The sequence below is a fragment of the Apis florea genome, unplaced genomic scaffold (genome assembly GCF_048593485.1).
Source record: "Apis florea isolate Af1SG1 unplaced genomic scaffold, ASM4859348v1 contig_3794_pilon, whole genome shotgun sequence".
Classification (NCBI taxonomy): domain Eukaryota; kingdom Metazoa; phylum Arthropoda; class Insecta; order Hymenoptera; family Apidae; genus Apis; species Apis florea.
Genome location: NW_028256857.1, coordinates 1,280,031 through 1,300,277, shown reverse-complemented (window position 1 = coordinate 1,300,277; position 20,247 = coordinate 1,280,031). Strand labels below are relative to the sequence as shown.

The window sequence follows — 20,247 nt, the reverse complement described above, 5'->3', positions numbered from 1 at the left end:
TAAAAAGCATTGAATACAAGTAAAATAGAGATTATCTGATCAGTGATCATTGATTAGTGATCTATATAATTCAAATTGATTTAAATATTATTAGTGCTTTTTTTTATATATGAAAATAATTAAAAAAAGTAAATTTGTGTATAGAAAAATAAATTCAACTTTTTTAACTCGAAATCTTATGGGAATATGTTTTAATTTACTCCTATGAGTTTCAGCAATATATAAATAGAGAAATTAAATATCGTTTTGCAAAATAACGTTAATCTTATAATAAACGTGATAATGATTGAAAAATGTGTGATGAGTTGTATTTATTGGTGATTATTTCTCTTTTAAAAATTAATCTATGTATGAATGCTAATAAAATAAATTATGTTTGTGATTTCTATCAAAATAATCTGTTGATAAAGAAAGCTAGCGTTTTTTAATATCTTCTGCATTCTTGCATTCTTTGCGTATTGTGTTTAAAAAAGAGAAAAATCCAGTGATAAGTATTGATCTCTTGATTTCTACAACTTAATGAAATTTATAATTGCATTTATAGGATGAGTTTATTGTCAATCTAATAAATCATCAACAGGATGTCCAAAGTTTATTTATAACTTTTGCTATTGAGTTTCGAAAATAAAAACTGCATGTTCAGTCTTCGAAATTATTTATTCGAAATTCAAACAAGTAAAAACTCTAAAAATATATTTTTTTTAGGATGTATTAATCCGATGTATCATTTGGCTTTATGTAATGATACTCTATATACTATACTAATATAATTTTTAATAAATATAATAAAATGATCATTTCTAATTTTAAATTAAATATTCTGTAATTATCTGATTTCTCTAATACTGAATATCGTAAAATTTTGCTGAAACTTTTCGAAATAAATTTATTTGTTAAATAATAAATTTAATAGATTTTAATTTGCATAATTGAAAATGATAAAATTTTTCTTTTTTAAAACATTATATATTAAAATATTATATATTATTATATAAATATTACACATTAAAATATGTTATAATATATTATACAATATTTACACATATTTTATACATTATATTACATCAAAACTCAAAAATAATCATTTGTGTATTTAAAAAATATATTTATTTTCTATGAGGGGTTCCATAAACGATATTTATTGTCGTATATTTATTTGAATATTCTCATTTTTATTCTAATTGACACAAATTTAAAATAGTTATATGTCGTAACTAAGTTTATCGGACATATGTGTATATGAACATTTTTTATTGTTTTAATATCTAAAATTACCAATCTTCTTCAAAATATATCATATTTTTATAAATATTTTATATATACAGGATGTCCCAAAAATGTATATTGGATCAAATATCCATTAACTGGAGATTCTTGAAATAATTTTAAGCAATATTTTGGTTTTGTTATAACTTTATTAACAAATTATTAAAAAATATAAAAAATTTTACAAATTATTACATAAAATAGAGTGGATAGTCTAGTCGCGCCCGTGATGACTAGTCATGTTACCGATCGAGCATGAACAATTCAAATTCAAAACAACATATGTATGTCAAAAAAAACTGTTAAATATAATAAATATTTTTTTATGAATAAAAAATTATATTGAATTACATGATGAATAATGAATAAACTATAATATTTATATATATTTATTTATATATATTTTTATTATATATACTAGATTTATTTAAGACAAAATACAAAAGTGCTAAAAATAAATACAAAATAAATCTGAATTAATCATCTAAAAAAACACTTAATAATGGATATATATATAAATGCGGTTGAAAGTTATGTTCAAATAAACACAGATGATTTATGATCCTTATAAAAAAATAGAAAAAAAATATAAAATAAATTTTTTTTGAAGTTTAATTTTTAAAAAATTCAAGTTGCAATATTTGCTTTATTCATTATTTTTATGCAACAAAGATGCATTGTCAGCAAATATTGTTGTATTCAATGGACATTTAGTTTTCTATTATATTTTTCTATTTAATTTAATAAATTTTTATATTTCAATTAATTTATTTATAATTACTTGCAGTTTACTTTGTTTCGCTTCATGTCCAAAAAACGACTTCGTGTAATCAATATCTTTGACAATGATAACCGGTATTGTAATTTCTAATATCATAATTTATATTAATCGTTATATTGATATTTCTCATTGTGACAACGTTCATAACATTATATATTATATATTATATAAGCAAAGCATCATGATATTTCATAAAAAAAATCTTTTTTTTTTGGTGCTTCTTTAAAATATTTAAACATTTAAATCTTCGTTGCAATTATAATTTGTATTAAATTTTATTTTGTATTTAATTTTCTTCATTTTTGAGGTTGATGGATATTCTGTAAATAATATATATTCATAAATAAATATAAATATATATAAATATAAGAAAATTTATTTTTTAAACAAAATATCTTTAAATTCTTTGATCTGATAATTTATGCAATGCAAATTTAAAATATTTACTAAACTTTATCAAACATATATATATATATATATACATATATGAACATTTTTGATTTCTAAAATCTAGTAAAATCAAGAATTCTTCATAAATACTTGTATAATTGACAACATATATACTTCGTATATAATCTCTGAAATAGAAAAAAAATTACAACTAAAATATTACAATGTTATCTGTAATAATAAAATTGATACATTTCATTATTGTTAAATGATAAATAAAATAAAATAAATAAAGTAGATGAAATAATAAAAATAAATAGTTAGTAGATAAATATTGTTAGTATATGTATAACAGCCATAGAGAAGAACAAGTTATATCGAAAATACCGATTTAATAGAGTTGTTTCTGAAACAAAACGGATGTTTATTTTTCTACTTTCTGTATAAAATATCGAATTATTATAAATAATAATAAAATAAAACTAATAATAAAGAGTCAATTTCTAGAAATAAAATTGTTTCTTTTGGAATTAGTAGCGGATCGAAATTTCATTGAAAAATAATTTGCAAAACAGCGATAATTTTGAAATAATTATTGAGACTATTCAAAAACAGCACAAAATTTAGTAAAAAGCAGAGAAAGCAGATAGAGAGATGAGGTCTTGATCATAGAAAGATAATCTCAAAAAGTGATTTTAAGCATTGCTAATAATTAATATATAATAGTAATTTTCGATTAATATATGATTAAAACGAATGGATCGTCGTTTAAATATTATAAATGGAAATAATATAAATGGTAAAATTTATGAGAATCGAATCTAGACAAAGAGTCATTTCCGTTAATATTTTGTTTCCAATCCCTTCTTTGTCTACTCAGTTAGAAAATAGTATTAGTCACATATTCCTTGGATATGTAGCAAAATCGTCTCATTCTTATGGGCTTTCTTCAAAGAATTTTAAATGCAATTTGAATTTATTAAGATATTATGCAGACAAATAATTATATTATATATGTATATGCAATCAAAGTTACAGCTTTGATTGCTTCATTACATGAATCGGCATGTAGTAAATTTTAATTATTATTCCGAAATTATCAAGATTGTCTAAAATTGAAAGGCTGACATAAGTGGCTTTGAATACGAAACAACTTGACTGCCTCTCAATTCATCAACAAAAAAATTAGGAAATTCTTTCTATGTTTTAGTGGATTTGTATTTTCGAGAAGAATCTTAGAGATGGAAATCATCGATATAACATTTTAAAATTTTGAATGTAATAAACCAAAACTATTAAGAAAAAAATTATTAAAGAAAAAAAGAGATTCAAAGAGAAAAAACAAATCTGAGACTTATTGAATCTGTGAAAAACAAAAATATTCAGTAAACAAAAAGAACTCACAAAAAGAAGTTAGTGTAGAAAGAACTTTCCATTTCAATTTATATTGTCTGAACATTTATCTTATTAGGGAAATAATCTAACTTTCAATAATCTAATTATTGAAAATTCATTATTGAATTGTAAGCGGATTACTCTGAAAATAAATAATGCGGCGATCAAGAATTAAAAATGTTTTCTTAATATCTGAAGAAAAACCATTATGGTTAATGTACTTTTCTTTAAAAATAAAAAAAATTTCGAAAAAAGAAGAAAATATTAATGTTCTTTTTAATCGTGATAAATAAAGATTGCATTTTAGGAATTAATTTTTTTGAAAAACATAGATATTGATTAAATTACTTTTCGATTATAGAAATATTCATTTATGGAAGATAATCTTTAAAAAAGAAAGAATAAATAAGAAAAAATATAAAAAAAGAGAAAACGAGAATTAAGAAGAAATGAATCCTATATGCATTGTTCAGAAAAATTAATAGAATGGCAAAAAGTTAAATTTTCAAAGTTACTTCATGATTTCAAATATTTTCTTAAAAAATCCAGAAGCGATTTATTAGAATGAATGAAAAAGATCAAGAAAAAATTATTTTTTGCGAAAAAATTGGTTTATAGCAATTCAAATCATAAATCATTTAATCTGCAATGCAACAGCTACCTACTATTTTCTTTTCGAGCATCTGATTCCGTTTTAAATCTCTCATAAAAAATTTATTAAATTATTTAATTTATTTGGATGATATGATAATTTTTAAAAAAATATTCGAAGAAGAAATAATAAATTTGAAAGTATTGTCATCTCTGTCAAATGAATTTGCTTATGAGCCCAAAAAAAAAACTTTTTTGACGAGAAATCAAATATTTGAAATACATTGCAAAAATTAGAGTGAAAACACCGATAAAATCAAAGCAATCAAGGAATGAGCAATCAAATAAAGTTGTCACGCTCTCCTATTTTATTTTATGTGTATATTTTAAAGGATACTGAATTTATCCTAAATATGCATGTGTCAAACTTTGCGATTAAAGTAATTATATATTAAAAACAAGAAAAATAGAAAAATTTGAAATAAAGTCAATATTTATATTTTATTGCGGTTTTTTCTAATATGATTTGTAATATTTTTTCTTCTATATTTATGGCTCAAAGTAGAACTATTAGTTAAGAGATATCCAGACATTCACGGGTTATCCGTGATATATTCGGAAATCAGAAAATACTAGCATAAACAGAAATTATCTGAATATCTCATAAGATGAGATAGCTAAAAATAGATATCTATTATTCTTCAACTATTTAGATATTTAGATACTTCATATATTTTATTCGAATACTCTACTTATATTATTTGAATATTTACAATATAATTTATATAATGTTTTTGCAACAAATAAAAGTAAAACGAAATAATTAATTACTTTAAATTAGATTTCTTTATTTTTATATAAAAATATTAGGAAATTTACATTTTACATAGCTGGTAAAGCTCTCGTTTTAAACTAACAGTATTTTCAGCAGAAAATACTCTAGAAAATACTCTTTCAGAGCTGGTAAATATTATCGGAATACATAAATATTTTTTTTAGCAATTTTTGCTAATTTTGAATATTTTTTAAGGTGTTTTTTTGTTTCCATGTTTTCCATCATTCTAATGAATATAAGTTATAATTTATTTATCTTGCAAATATATTTGTAATTTTGAATTATTATTGCTAAGACCTTGTAAATTATGGAATATAAAATCTAGAGCAATACTTATTACAGAGATGGCATTTTCTACAATTTCAGCTATTTGTATGTTTTCTGTTATATTACTTATAACTATGTAATAAAATTCTTTTTTTCATTGATATCAAATTGTTTTAAATAATAATTGTTGTTGTTTCTTGGATTCAAAAATAAAGCAAATTTATGGACAGTTTCAATATTTGAATTTAATTTAAATCTATTTGCAAGGGATATCATCAAATCACACTTAAATTGTTCCGTTTCAGATCTGCTTATGTCATTAATTTTGAAATGATTATTAATAATAGTATGAATGATGGGAAATACCAAAGAAATTGTTACTTCATTTTCTGAACATAATGTTGTATTTGCTACATCCAAAGACCATAATTATATCATTTATGAACATTATTGCCCAGTGATGTTCTGATATATCAAGTTTTAATGCAATATTTAATTTTGTAATCGTCCTGTCTGTTAAATATAATACATAATTGTAGTTCTGTTGTATATTAGTTTATTATATATTAATCTACACATTATCTATAAATATCTGTATATTTGCACATATAGTAATAAGAATCTTACCTTATGAGATAATTTTGAATTTTTATTTGTTTAGATTTAATTGCTTCTATTTTTTAATTAAAGCAACGTTAGAATGACTAAAATATTGAACAATCTTACTGCCCTTGTATAACTTCATTGATTATATCTACTGCATCTAGAGTATCTTTCAGACTTATATATATTATGTGTGGCACAATATGCAGTTGTCAGACAAATTGGGAATCATATTTATATTATGTAACATGAATTATAAAAATTATTTTATCAGTAATCTTTCAGTCTTCATTAACCATATTAAACATTGGCTAAATTTTTTCCTGAATGACGGTCTTCCATAAACTATATATAAAGTGTTCTGTAAAACCCATTTTTTATTAATAAAATGTGCTATAGAAATGTACGAATTTTGATATCTCGAGGACCATCCGTTAGTGAGAGCTGTCACAAAAAATTCTTTTTTACTTCTTCTTTGTTTTTACATGCATACTTTGTAATCGTTTCAAAATATTTTTCAGGCATTCATATTCTAATTCCCATAAAGCTATAAACTCTATAGAGCTATAAACTCTTTGAATTTATTGTTACAAAATAAAATAGACATCATATTTATTGAAATCATTCGAACAATGCTTGCGATATTGCTTTTTGCCGTTTTGATGTATAAGGTGTAACTAATTTTTGTTTTTTGCAAGGAGTTTGTTATATTTATGTGATGATTCTGATCCTAATGTCAATGGTTCATTACTGTCAATATCTAATTGAATTAATATATCAAAAAAAACATTTCTCAATGTTTGCTTCGTAAATGCTTCATGATAACCGACATTGATCCATTAAATAAGACTATATTATTGCAGATGCTATATATAAGAAATTTTCCATCTTCAGATGAAATATTATATTTCCATATCCAATTTTTACGAGAAGTCATTTAGTATTGATCCTCGTATTAAATATTTAATAAAGATTGAACCAAGAAAGATAGGATTGGTAAGAGGTTTCAAAATAATATTGTTTGTTTTTATTTCTTGCAATAGTAATTGCTGAAAATGCCAGTGGTATCGACCACCAAGATTTCGATTATATTATGTATATATTCGAATATTCATGAGATATCCGAGTCGATTGAATTATTTTCATCTACTCAAATATCTCATGATATTTGAATATTTGAATATCTTAAACACTTGGTTAAAATTAATAATCCTAATTCAAAGTAATTCAAAAAATATCCTAATTTTTTGAGTAAAACTCTTTGAATAAAATAGCTATGATGATTGGAATATCAATCTTTGTAATAATTAATTGTATTAAATATATTTCTGACATGCATCAAATGCACGAATCATATATCTTTTTGTATTTTTCATTGTGGTATGTAGATAGATAATAGCTAAAGATATGCTAAATATTCATAATAAAAAAATTAAAATGATAGAAATAAAACTATTCGTGATATTGAAAATATTTATAAATAAATCTAAATCGAAAGAGTAAATTATAGCAAGACATATATATCTTAAGTTAAGACTTGATCAAATGCACATGATAAATATTTAATTCTTTGATGATGCATTTTAACTTAGATACAATAGAAGTTAAACATATAACACATATTGCTTGCACAAATGACGTAAGCGTATAAACTATTTATTCAAGAATAAAATATAAATAATAAAATTTAATAATAATAATAATAACATAATAATAATATTAGTAATAAAATAATAATAATAATAATAACATTAGTAATAAAATATATTTAACATAATAATGTATACATAATAATAATAAAAATGTTTTAATAATAATTATTTAATAATTCAAATTTGAATAATATATTCTGATAAAGAATGTCTTTTAACATGAAACATACGAGATTGTTTTCATTTTTTTACCTTGAATTATATTTAAATTATATTTGAATTATATCTCGTAAATATGTATTGAATACTTCAATAATTAAATTAAATTAAATATTGCAAACCTAATTTGTTTATGTTAAAAATAAATATATTCTATAAACTTATATTTAATAAGTTAATAAGAAAATATTCCTTGTATTATTTATAATTTTTTCTTACAGATTCAATTATATTATTAATAAATTATTTACAGCATTAAAAAACAATTATAATATTAGACAAAGTGATTTTTTATCAATAATTTTGTTTAATAATAAATTTTATTAATTTTTTCAAATATCAATAGAATGCATAAATCATTAACAACCAAACTTCTTTCTTGTTTTGCCATTTTAAATATGGATGTTAGATCCAATGAAAATTTATTTCATTTTCTTGTAGTTTGACATAAATTTGGCATATTTTAACGGTTTTTCTTAAACATTTATTTCATTGAAATATTACATAATAAACAAAATTGAATTTGAATATCAATTACCAACATATAAACTGTGACTTTAAAATAATTAGTCAAAGTTATTATTATATTATTTAATAACTTATTTTGATCGGAATTTCAGTTTGAGAACTGTATATACAATAATATTTAAAATATAATATCTGCTTATAATCATTAAAAGATTTTATTTCAAACCGATCGCGTTTAGAGGGAATATTGTTTGAATGACAGTCAATTTTCGATTTCAATTAGTCAATAACAATGAATTTTTATTTATTGATAATTTATTAGTTTTAAAATAAATATTTTAAATAATCTATCTTTATAAATTATATAGATATATTCAGATAAAATAAATTATAGATATTTAAGTAGATATTTAAATAGATAAGAGATTTAAAAAATTGTCTCAAGATATTATTTTTTCAAAAATATTTGTTTCTAAATTTATTACTTGATGAATATTTCAAGTAAAAAACTTTTTTTAAGAATGACATCAATAATGCAATACTCAAGAAACAATATATCTTCTGTATACTGATATTGTGCCATTAATTAAAAAATTAATTATGAATTTTGTAATAGTCTATTTATTAAAAAATAATAATATTTATTCTACAATGAAATTTACTAAGAATTTAAGAAAAAAAAATAAAAATAATTTAAGATCGTTATTATTAAATGAATGGCTATTTTATAATTTGAATTATAATTTGAATTTATATGTATTTTTGAATTTAAATTTTGATTAGTTCAGAATATTCGGCAATGAAACTGTCGTTTTTAACATTGATTGTTGTTTATTCGGATAGAAAATTTTGAAATGAATATATATCTAAAATATTTTCATTTTTCATTTGAAATTAGAAATTTGTAAACAGATAGTTTGTTTTTTTTTTGTTGAGTGAATTTTTTTTTTAGACGAATTTCGATTCAATAATATTTGAAAAATATTATTTTTCATCTTCATTACTATTTATCAGAAAAACATTTCATTTCACTAGTTATTTTTGAAGTACATTATATTATACATTATAAATGAATAAAATCAAGAAATTAATTATAAATTGAAGTAAATAAACAGATAATAAATCTATATAATATATAAAATAAATTATGTGATGTGATTATAATACATGCAAAATTAAAATTAAAAAGTAGATTAAAAAATTAAAAAAGATAATATACGATATATAATCAAAATTGTTGTCGATATTCATCTAAATAGGACTACTATGCTATTTAACAAAAAAAGTATTGTTACTAGCCTGTTGTTTAGTAAATGTATTGTAATAAACAAATTTTATTTGTTGTATATATGATTAATAAAGAAAATATCGTTGAAAGTTATATACAAAAGGATACAATTTCTATAAAAAAAAAATATATATATATATATATTATATATATATATATATATATATATAAAATAAGTATTAAATATAGAATCAATTTTATTTTATTAAATATAATTTTACTGATTTTTAAAAAATGCGAATTTTATATTTATTTATTTATATAATTTTTTATTATACATGGTTGATTGTATATTGTATTTTGATTTTCTTAAAAATAAGGATTTATATTAATAAAATTTTATTTTTTGCTTACTTTCATGTATAGAATAATCTTTTATCAATAATTCATTAATATACTACTTATATACATATACATTATATATATTACGAAATTTTTTTTTATTGTTTAAAATTTTAAAGAAGTGAAATCAACTTGAAAATTCATCTATTTTTCGATTTTATAACTCGCAAACTAATATAGAAAAAGTTTTCTTTTTATAACGATTATGATAATAAAAAATTAATATTTTTTTTATATTTGTTTTTGAATGTAAAGTTTTAATCAGTAGCTTAAATAACTGCGTCATTGAACTATTTACGAAATAAATAGCTTTTTATTATATTTACAAATATGGAATGATACTATCACTTGATGTAGTTTCCGCATATAGAAAAACTTTGTACAAAAAATTTTTGATTTATATTATGCAATTATGATATTAATCTACATGCATGAAATAATATCATTAAATTACAATCTCTTATTCATTATTAACTTCCAAGATATCAAGATATTATACAGATATATTTGTTTACACATAATATAAAAATAATGAAAGATCAAGTATTTTTAAAAATTTAATAGAATTTCCTTTTTTGTAACAAGATTTTGATCATCTCATTGTTTCATATGCTATAATCATAACTATTATATAGTACAATAATTTTCAACAATTTTTTGAAGAATTTTATATGAAAAGTAATTCATAATATTATTAATATATTGTATTTGTATATTTTTATTGTTATTCACTTATTTTTTATTGAATTCTTTTAATATCGAATACAAAAAAATTTGATAATTATATTAAAAATAAAAAGATTTTATAAAATAATTATATGTATAAGTTTCTTTTTTTCTCTATTCATCTGATATATTGATCAATCATCTTGTCATCTAATAATGTTTAAAATAATAAAAGACAGAAATATATATATAATATATATAATATATATAATATAATAAATATATAATATAAATTTTCCTACTTTTGAAAACTCGACAACAAAATCAACAATACAAAATAAAAATGTATTTATTAAAAATAAAAAAATATTTATTCTGTTTTTTATATCGCATAATTATTTAGACTGATGATTAAAACTTTATGTTGAAAAACAAATTAAAACAAAATTATTAATTTTTTGCTTATAATTTTTTTTAATTCTATAAAAAAAATTAAATATTTTATCAAATGATAATTTTTATGAAAAGAAATAACTTCCTGAAAATTTTTTTTGTATTTTTTATGATTTATTTTTGTATAATTTACGAGTAAATTTACGAAATAAATTGGAAAAAATAACTGAAAGGATTGATTAAAATGATTGGTCAATAAAACAATTGCGTAATACATATCTACATAAACAGTACATATCTCAAAAGTTTTATAATTTTTTTAAATTTTTGGATAAAAAATCTCTACTTGTTACAAACTTTGTTTAAATTATTCTTATCATAAACTTTACGACTATTTCTTTTAAATTAAATATCTCGGAAACTAAGACTGAAAGGCAATTGTATATATAAAAAATTCTTAAAATCTTAATCTCTACAATATGAGATGTGCTCTTTTCTGTTTTTCTATTTTTTGAATTTTTATTTTTTGTTGCAAAAAAATTTTCAAACATATAATTATGCTTTTTCATATTTTTGTGTTTCACCATCAAAGAAACAAATAAATAATTATTATTATGATGATATTTGTGCCTAAAGCAACGTTAACATAGTTTTCCGCGATGGACTGTATTATTAATTAACTACTGCACGCTGACTATTTGAGAGCAGTATTTCTCACGAAAGTTAAAATTCTAATATCGTGTCGGACGGTCTGAGCATGATTCTATTCAAGTCAGTAATTGTCGAATACAATTTGATCCGCTTTGAGAGTTTGTTCTGTAGTGTTGATTAGGAAAAAAATATCTTTACTTGACTTTCTTCTTGACTAACTGGAAGTGTTCTAGTTCTAAATGGGGCATATCAATGATCAATAACATCGCAGGCAGGTGTTTGATTCGCAATATGATTAAGGATAAAGAAATTCCATATCTGGATAGTGACTTGACACAAACATCGCACAGTAACAAGCAAATGTCTTTCCTAATAAATCTAAATAATCGGTGTTTGCACGCAAAGTCAACGGTAAAACTCGCGAATCGACTCAGGTTAACGACACCATATCAAAATATATAAAAACGGAACATTCATTCTTTGTTTAAGTCTATTAACAGCCTGTGAGCGTGCGAACGGAAAGAATAGAGAATTTTCTCGAACAAGCGTTCGCGAATATATGACTTTTTAAACATTTAATTATATTCAGATATTAATATAATATTATTATAATTTAATATTGAATAAATTATTATCAAGATTCATTTTCCTTGGTAAATTTTAATAATTACAATATAATAATATTAACTATTAATATTAAGAAGATACATATCTTTTAAACGTCTTAGTAACATTGTTCATGTTGTTTTTGAAGTAATTATAATCTATTAGTGACAGTTTATAATGATTTATTACCAAGAGTTTTGTATTCATCACGATTTTAAGCTTAAAAATGTTTTTCGAATAAAATTATGAAATTATATTTTAACAATCCGAATACGACCAATGCTATGAAACCAACATCTAAACGGATTCTTATAAAATTCAATTGCAAAATTATTAGTAATATATGTATATTAAAATAATATTAATAATTTAAAAAAGATTAGAAAAGATTGATTCGAGTTTACATATGTAAACTAGTAAACTAGTTGCTAGTAATAGGATCTATTTATATTTATATAGATTTACGTATTTCAAATATATTTGTATATTTAATATATTGAATTAATTATATCTATATCTTAAATTAATAATAAATGTAATATCTATTTAAACTGTACAAAGATTAATCTTATAATAGCTAAATTTATATTAAATATAATTTTTGAATTATAGACAATATCAATGAAGTGAAATTTCTTATTTTTGTTATAACAAATCATTTTTTATGTACTTTTATTTCAAATGTATTAATCATAACTAAATATTCCTAACTAAATCTTATAAAATATCTTCAAAATCAAAATATTATTCAAATTACCTTCAAAATATCATTCTTGAGAGGCAAACATCCTTCATGTATTTCCAATTACAGAAGATTATATACTAATCTGGAAAACACTACAAAAATTTCATAATCATTTAATAAATATAGAATACTTGTATCCATTGACAAACTATCTGTTTCAAGTATAATAAAGAAAAATATATATAAGATATCGAAAAAAAAGAAATACACTTCATAGCCATAAAAAAATTAATCAAATTAAATAAATTTATAGATAACAATGATACATATCTTTGCAAATACTTACTATTATTGCAGCGATAGCAATTCATACACATAAAATTTGCATATTTTTAAAATACTTTAAACGTTTAAAATACAATACATCAAATGAAAAAAATCATCTTTAACAGCGATTAAATATTAAAATCATTATTTAATAATAGATATTTAATATTAGAATTCATTAAATTTCTTAGTTTTGTAGACAACTATGAGATATGAATTGTAACAAACAAACTGTAACATATGATATGATGGTCTTATTATATAAATGAAATCTATTTTCTACTGAAGCACAATGAAAACAGAATTTGACGAATTATGAAAAAAATAAATAAGATTCCACTAAAAGTAAGTAACTGAAAGTAACTGATAATAATTTGAATCGCATGCATATCATCTGACTGCAAATTAAATCTTGATTTTGAATTATAAATTTATCTTAAGTTTATTATATAACAATAACGTTCAAATGGTTACACATTATCAAAAAAACCTGAAAATATATGTTCATCCAGAAATATTTCTAAAAAAAAGAAAAAGAGAATTCTTCAAAATATTCACTGATCTAGATATTTTTATAGATATTTGAAACTCGATTTTCAAACGAGAAGCTTTAAAAAAAAAAGCTTCCAATAAAAATGGATTTGAAATTTTTAGGAAAAACTGGTTACAGGAAGAAAATGTTCGAGATATAGTTTAACATTTCTAATTGATAAATTGTTCTTTCTTTATTTTAATGAATAAAACTTTATCAGAAATGCGGAATTGAAATCAATCAGAAAAGAAATGCATTAACATATATACCCTCGTAGTTTAAAATTGACTATGACATTGATTTCTCATTATCGATTTGAGAAAGAACGGAAAAACGAAAAAAGAGAGCTATAAAAAATAAACCTTAGGATACTCAGTTTCCACTACAGGATACGAAGAAAAAAAAAGAAGAAGAAAAGAGCAATCATGATTGAAAAAAACTATTTAGTTTTTAAAGAATTTAATATTCTTACTTTTGATGAATTAAACTTATTATAGAATTATCCGGTATACAAATGCTAAACCTATACCAAAAATTATGATAGAGTTCCAATAACTTTTATAATTTTTTATAAATAATATAATTTAACAGTTTTAACAAATTTAATTTGTTTCTCTATAACTTCAAATTCTATGCTCATATATAAAATAATTTAATCTCCAATTTAAATTTAATATTTTCTTCTCTTTTGTTGACTAGTTACAATTTTTTGGTATAGCTTATCTAAATTTTGCATCTCCGTTCTTAATGTTTTTGATACTTAATATATGATAAACAAAATAAAGTTACACGAAAACTAAACATTGTAATTTTATTTTATTTTTACGTAACTTTAATAAATTCTTTTAAATTATATTTTTTCAATTATTTACCAATCATGTATTTTTAAATCTCGTTTAAAACAATTTTTCATCTTAAAAAATATTAGAAGTCAAGAAAACTCAATTTAATATATTTTTAGTATTTATGTAAATTTAAATTTATTGTTTAGAATAAAATATTTTAAAATTAAGAGGGTAAAAAAAAAATATGCTATTTTTTTGGACTTAAAATGCTTCGTTTATTTTATATATGTATATGATATGTCTTTTACATGCATAATAATAATTTAAATTTAATTCTTGTTTCAAAATTTTAATAACAATAGACATTTTAATAACAATACATTGTAATTTTATTTTTTGGATTAAGAACAAATAAATATTTAAAGTAACAAAACTTTAATTATATATAGACATAATGATTAAGATTATATACTTGATAATTACAATGACAAAAGAATACATTTTCACAAATTCAAAAATTTCTAGATAGATTCTTTTTTTTCACTTAAAACTTTCTAGAAATATATAAAATAGATAAGTTTTTTGCCCCAGAATTTTATTTAATTTCAAAATGTCAGGAAGTACACAAATTACAACGAATTTTGAATCAAATTTTTTTGAACTATATTATAGAAGTATTTTTTATACATACTCTGGATTGAAAAACTTTAGAAGTTTATATTATTATTATTATTATTTGATGATTAGTGATTAATTTAATGGTTAATTTATAATAAAAAATTTAGTGATTATACTATTTTTTCTACGAACTACATAATGACAATCACAAAAAAGAAATATAAACAAGTGTCTATAACATAGTATATACATTATTCTTCACTGTAAGATATTTCGCCAAAACACTTAACATGAAGTTGCAATTGATATCCTCATATAAAAAAAATGCAAATACAATTATAATTACATATAAAAATGAATCACTTTATTATTGCAAATTATAAAAATTAAAAGAACTTATATTATCAAAATTGGATAATAAATTATATTTGTAATTTATATAACAATCAATATTGGATAACATTTTAATAGACAAAATATTACAGGAAAAAACGAAAATTAAAATTATTAAAATTAAAAATTAAAAATTATGGCCTATCAATTCATATATGCTAAAAATGGATATAACGTCTCAAAAAATACGCTTTCTTCAAATGGATAATGAAAATAGAGATACATACTATAAAGCAATCAAATGTTTTCTTTGACATTTTTAAAATATTTGAAGAAAAACAACATTAATTTGAATAATTTAATTTATATGGATGAGATAGGATAATTGTAGAGTAAGAATCTCGAAAAATTTGGATTCTTTCTACAATTAAAAAAAAGGAATAAAAACAAAAAAATATCACCAAAAATAATTTCTAAAGCATAACGAAATACATGGATGGATCAAATATTTTTAAAGATTGGCTCAAAAATTTATTAAAATTTTTCTATTCAAATCAAAAAAAAATAATTAAAGATTAACATAATCGAAAAAATAATTTTTATAAACAAAGTTAAATTTTATCGGCCGAAATATTAATAAATAAGAATTTTTATCTTTTATATCTTTTTATAAACATAATATTTATTTTTATAAACATAATACAAGTTATAAAAAAAGCATAATAACGAAGTTTAAATCATATTTTTGACATAACATGTTAATAAAAGGAGTTTTAAAATATTCTAGAGAATTAATTGAATTTTATAAAAAATATAATATAAAAGATTATATTAATTTTCTAGCTATATGTTGACAAAATATAAACAGAAAAGAAGATTACAAAATATTGAAAACGCTTTCTGAGAAATAAATTAATTCAAAAAAATACAATAAAATATGAAAAAATAAAGCACGAAGAAATGAAACAGAAAGGAATTGAAATGTTTCAAATTAGCGAAGAAAAAATTATAGAATAACATTGGATAATATCATGTGATATAGAAGAAAATGGATTTTTATTTGAAAAAAGGAAGTAGAACAATGAATGAGCCAAAAAAGAAGAAAAAATAAAAAGAATCTCAATTCATTGCCAATTTGAAAAAGAAAATGTCTTAAAAATTCTAAACTTTGTCGTTGCATGGTCAAAGCATCTGACCTAGAAATTTATATATAAAACTTTATATAAAAATGTTTAAATTTGGAACAGTCATGAATATTTTTATATATTTAGTTTATTTATCAACAAAATTAGTTCAATTTACTCATTGTTCATTTTAATTGAAAGAAACAATTTTAATGGTATAATCTTCAAATAAAATAAAAATTTAAAAAATTTAAAAAATATTGTAAAAATTTATTTATATATTTATTTTTTTTATTCGTATCTTTGTCAAGTCTTAACAATCATTGTTCATGTAATATATTTATCTCGCTTTCCCTTATAATATATATATATATTGCTTTCTTAATATATATATATATTGCTTATATATTATATATTGCTTTCTTAAAATATCGAATCAATTTCTAGAATAAAACGCTTCGTTTTCACTGCTAGCTTATAGTAACATTCAACCAGCATATTATATTATATTTATTCAATTATTTATAATTATATTTCATATGATTTTCTTTCATAATTATACTACAAATTTTATATGATTTATGGAAACTGATAAATTGATAGCAGAAATCATGCGATTCGATAAAAAATGGAAAATTGAACTGAAAAATTCGTGAACAGCATTGCCGCAAAAAATTTTTTTTTGACTAATATTATCACAATTTAATTGTTTTTTATTATTCATTACAAAATATAATACTTTGTTTTTTACAATGTTATTTGATTAAACTCTACAGTATTATTTTCTTTTTTAATGGTGATATTTAAAAATTATCAAAATTATTATAAATTTTTAACTCGTATTCAATTATTAGTTGCTTTTTCAATGTAATTTATATCTTCGATACTATACTGATTAGTACACCATTATTTCCATATAAAATATTCAAAATAATCTTGAATTCTTTTTTTAAAATAATTTTAAAGATAATTTTTTAAAAGAATTCTGAAAGAATCGAATTTTTTTTTTTCAAGAAATCATGAAACATTGATTTCATTTTGTTTAAATTCGTTATCTCTTTTAATTTATATATTTTGTTGAATTTTTAAAATCTTCTAGAAATCTTATATAGTTCTTTTTATAAGTGTCTGCAGTTTTGATATCAAATTTTAGTATATGATAATTCTTCTATTCAATGATAGCAATTATTAATTTGAAAACACTTGAACTTAACAATGGATTAAATTTTCTCATGAATTTTTGCCATTTTGTTCGAATTTTTTTTGCCATCAATTGATCCTTCATATTTTTCATTTTTTATTTTAAAAATTGATTTTGTACTTACGGAAAGATTTTCAATCAAAAAAAATCAAAAAATTATAGAAATTTGGGAATATTTATATAATGTTTATGTAAATATGTACTATGCATTTTTTTTATTGCCCGTAATCACTTTCAAAATCAATCCTTGAAAATTTGGCTTTTTAATTTTTAACATTATAATTTTTCGATTTTATATTATAACTCACAAACTATAAGAAATATAAAAAAAAATTTCAGATAAAAATTTCTTTTCATGAAGACTATCATTTGGTAAAACATTTATTAATTATTTATGCAAACATTTACTAATTAAGAAAAGTTGTAAACAAAAAAATTAATAATTTTTTAAAATTTGCTTTTTAATGTAAAATTTCAATTACAGCCTATTCAAATTCAAATACAGCCTAAATAACTATGTAATAGTATAAAAAAATTAAAATTTTTTGTTTTTAATAAATATAGATTTTTATTTTGTTAGCTATGTTGCTGAATTTTCAAAAATAGAAAATATATAAAATAAAAAAAATAAATATATATTATAAATAAAAAAAAAGATTTTTATTTTTAATATAGTTATTAAATTTGTTTATTTTTTAATGTATTATATATTATCACAAGAATAAAAATTTCGATTTTAATGGATCATATATATATATTATTTTTAGTAGTCGAATTTCTTTCGTTTTCTCATTAGTGGTCTTCATGTTTATTTTGCCATTCTACATATTTCTTGTATATATTCTTCATTATTTCTTCATTATCAAGTGGCTTAGTATTTAGATTTTTTATTTCTATATTTAATTAGTTTGATTTATAATTGGATTAGTTTCTTCATATTAGGCAATTTTATATATGCTTTTTGATGATAATATTATATTATCATTTCTGATTAGGACTTCTATTCATTGTGATTTTATTACATTTATCATAAATACATCCTTTTTTTGCGTATTTTCCAAAACCATTTTCCATTCTTTACTATTTCAATTGACTTTGGTTTTAATAAATTTTATTTCAATGTTATTCCATGTAATGATGTTTAGGAAATTAAGTTTTTTATTAATTCTGAAATTATTAAATCATCTTTTTTAATATATAGTTTTCTATTTCAATTTTAATTTGAGCTTTACTTATCATTGTTATAAATCTTTGTGTTTATTATATATTATTTCGTCTTAAATAATAAAATTGAGATTGTTAACCATGATTCGATGCATTTCCAATTCACTTTTCATCGTGTGTTATATATTAAAAAACATATTTTGTTTGCTTTGTATTTATCTTCTCAATTTATGAAAATGAAATGAATCTTTTTCTATTATTTGTCTTTTACAAGTATCATATTTCTGTCCTTCACTTGAAAAAAAATCTTCTTTATAATAAAAAAATGTTTCTGTATTATTTTTGAATCATTGATCATTTTACAATTTCCTGTTATATAATTGATTCCATTATTTTTTAATAATTTCTCTTTAGATTCTTATAACATCTTATCGATTTATACTTATATTACTTCATATAATATAATACCATAATACCATATTCTCTATAAATATCCTGTACATTCAATCTATTTTTTTTAGCAACAATTTGGCAATTAAATTCGTAATGTTTCATGTCTAATGATATTGATTCCTATGCACTTATAAAGTACTGACTTGGCAAAATTGATAATATTTTTGTAATCATTATTTTCAATTATGACAGTATCATCAATGTTTTAATTTAATTTATATGATCAATTTTCTAAAATATTTATATAAGTAACAATATTACTACTTTTTTTTTAAATACGAAAACAAAAAATTGTAACAGGAAGCATTTCTTTTATATTTTTTCTATATATAATAACTTATTTATATATATAATATTATATATATATAATAAATATCTCTTTTACTGACTTAAGTTTGCGATGTGGTTTCTGTTTCAACGATAAAATAAATTATAACTCTTTAGACTTTAGTGTCTTTTAATTTTTAGTATATCTTTTTCTTTTTCACGACTTCTTCTTTAGTGACTTTATTTTCTAGATATTTAAAGATTTAAATATTATCTTTGTCTGAAATTTGTTAGAAATGATTAATTGTTTGATTCATTAGCTTTTTAATTTATATGCTATGTTTA

The 20,247-nt window shown here is 20.3% G+C and overlaps 1 long non-coding RNA gene and 1 pseudogene across 2 annotated transcripts in view; one reads left to right on the top strand and one right to left on the bottom strand.

Annotated features, from left to right (window-relative positions):
• The window catches only part of LOC147656337 (uncharacterized), a 163,689-nt gene that overhangs the window by 20,413 nt on the left and 123,029 nt on the right, over window positions 1-20,247 (top strand). The gene's annotated exons all lie outside the window — the stretch shown is intronic.
• Window positions 5,299-7,065, bottom strand: LOC147656338 (uncharacterized; annotated as a pseudogene).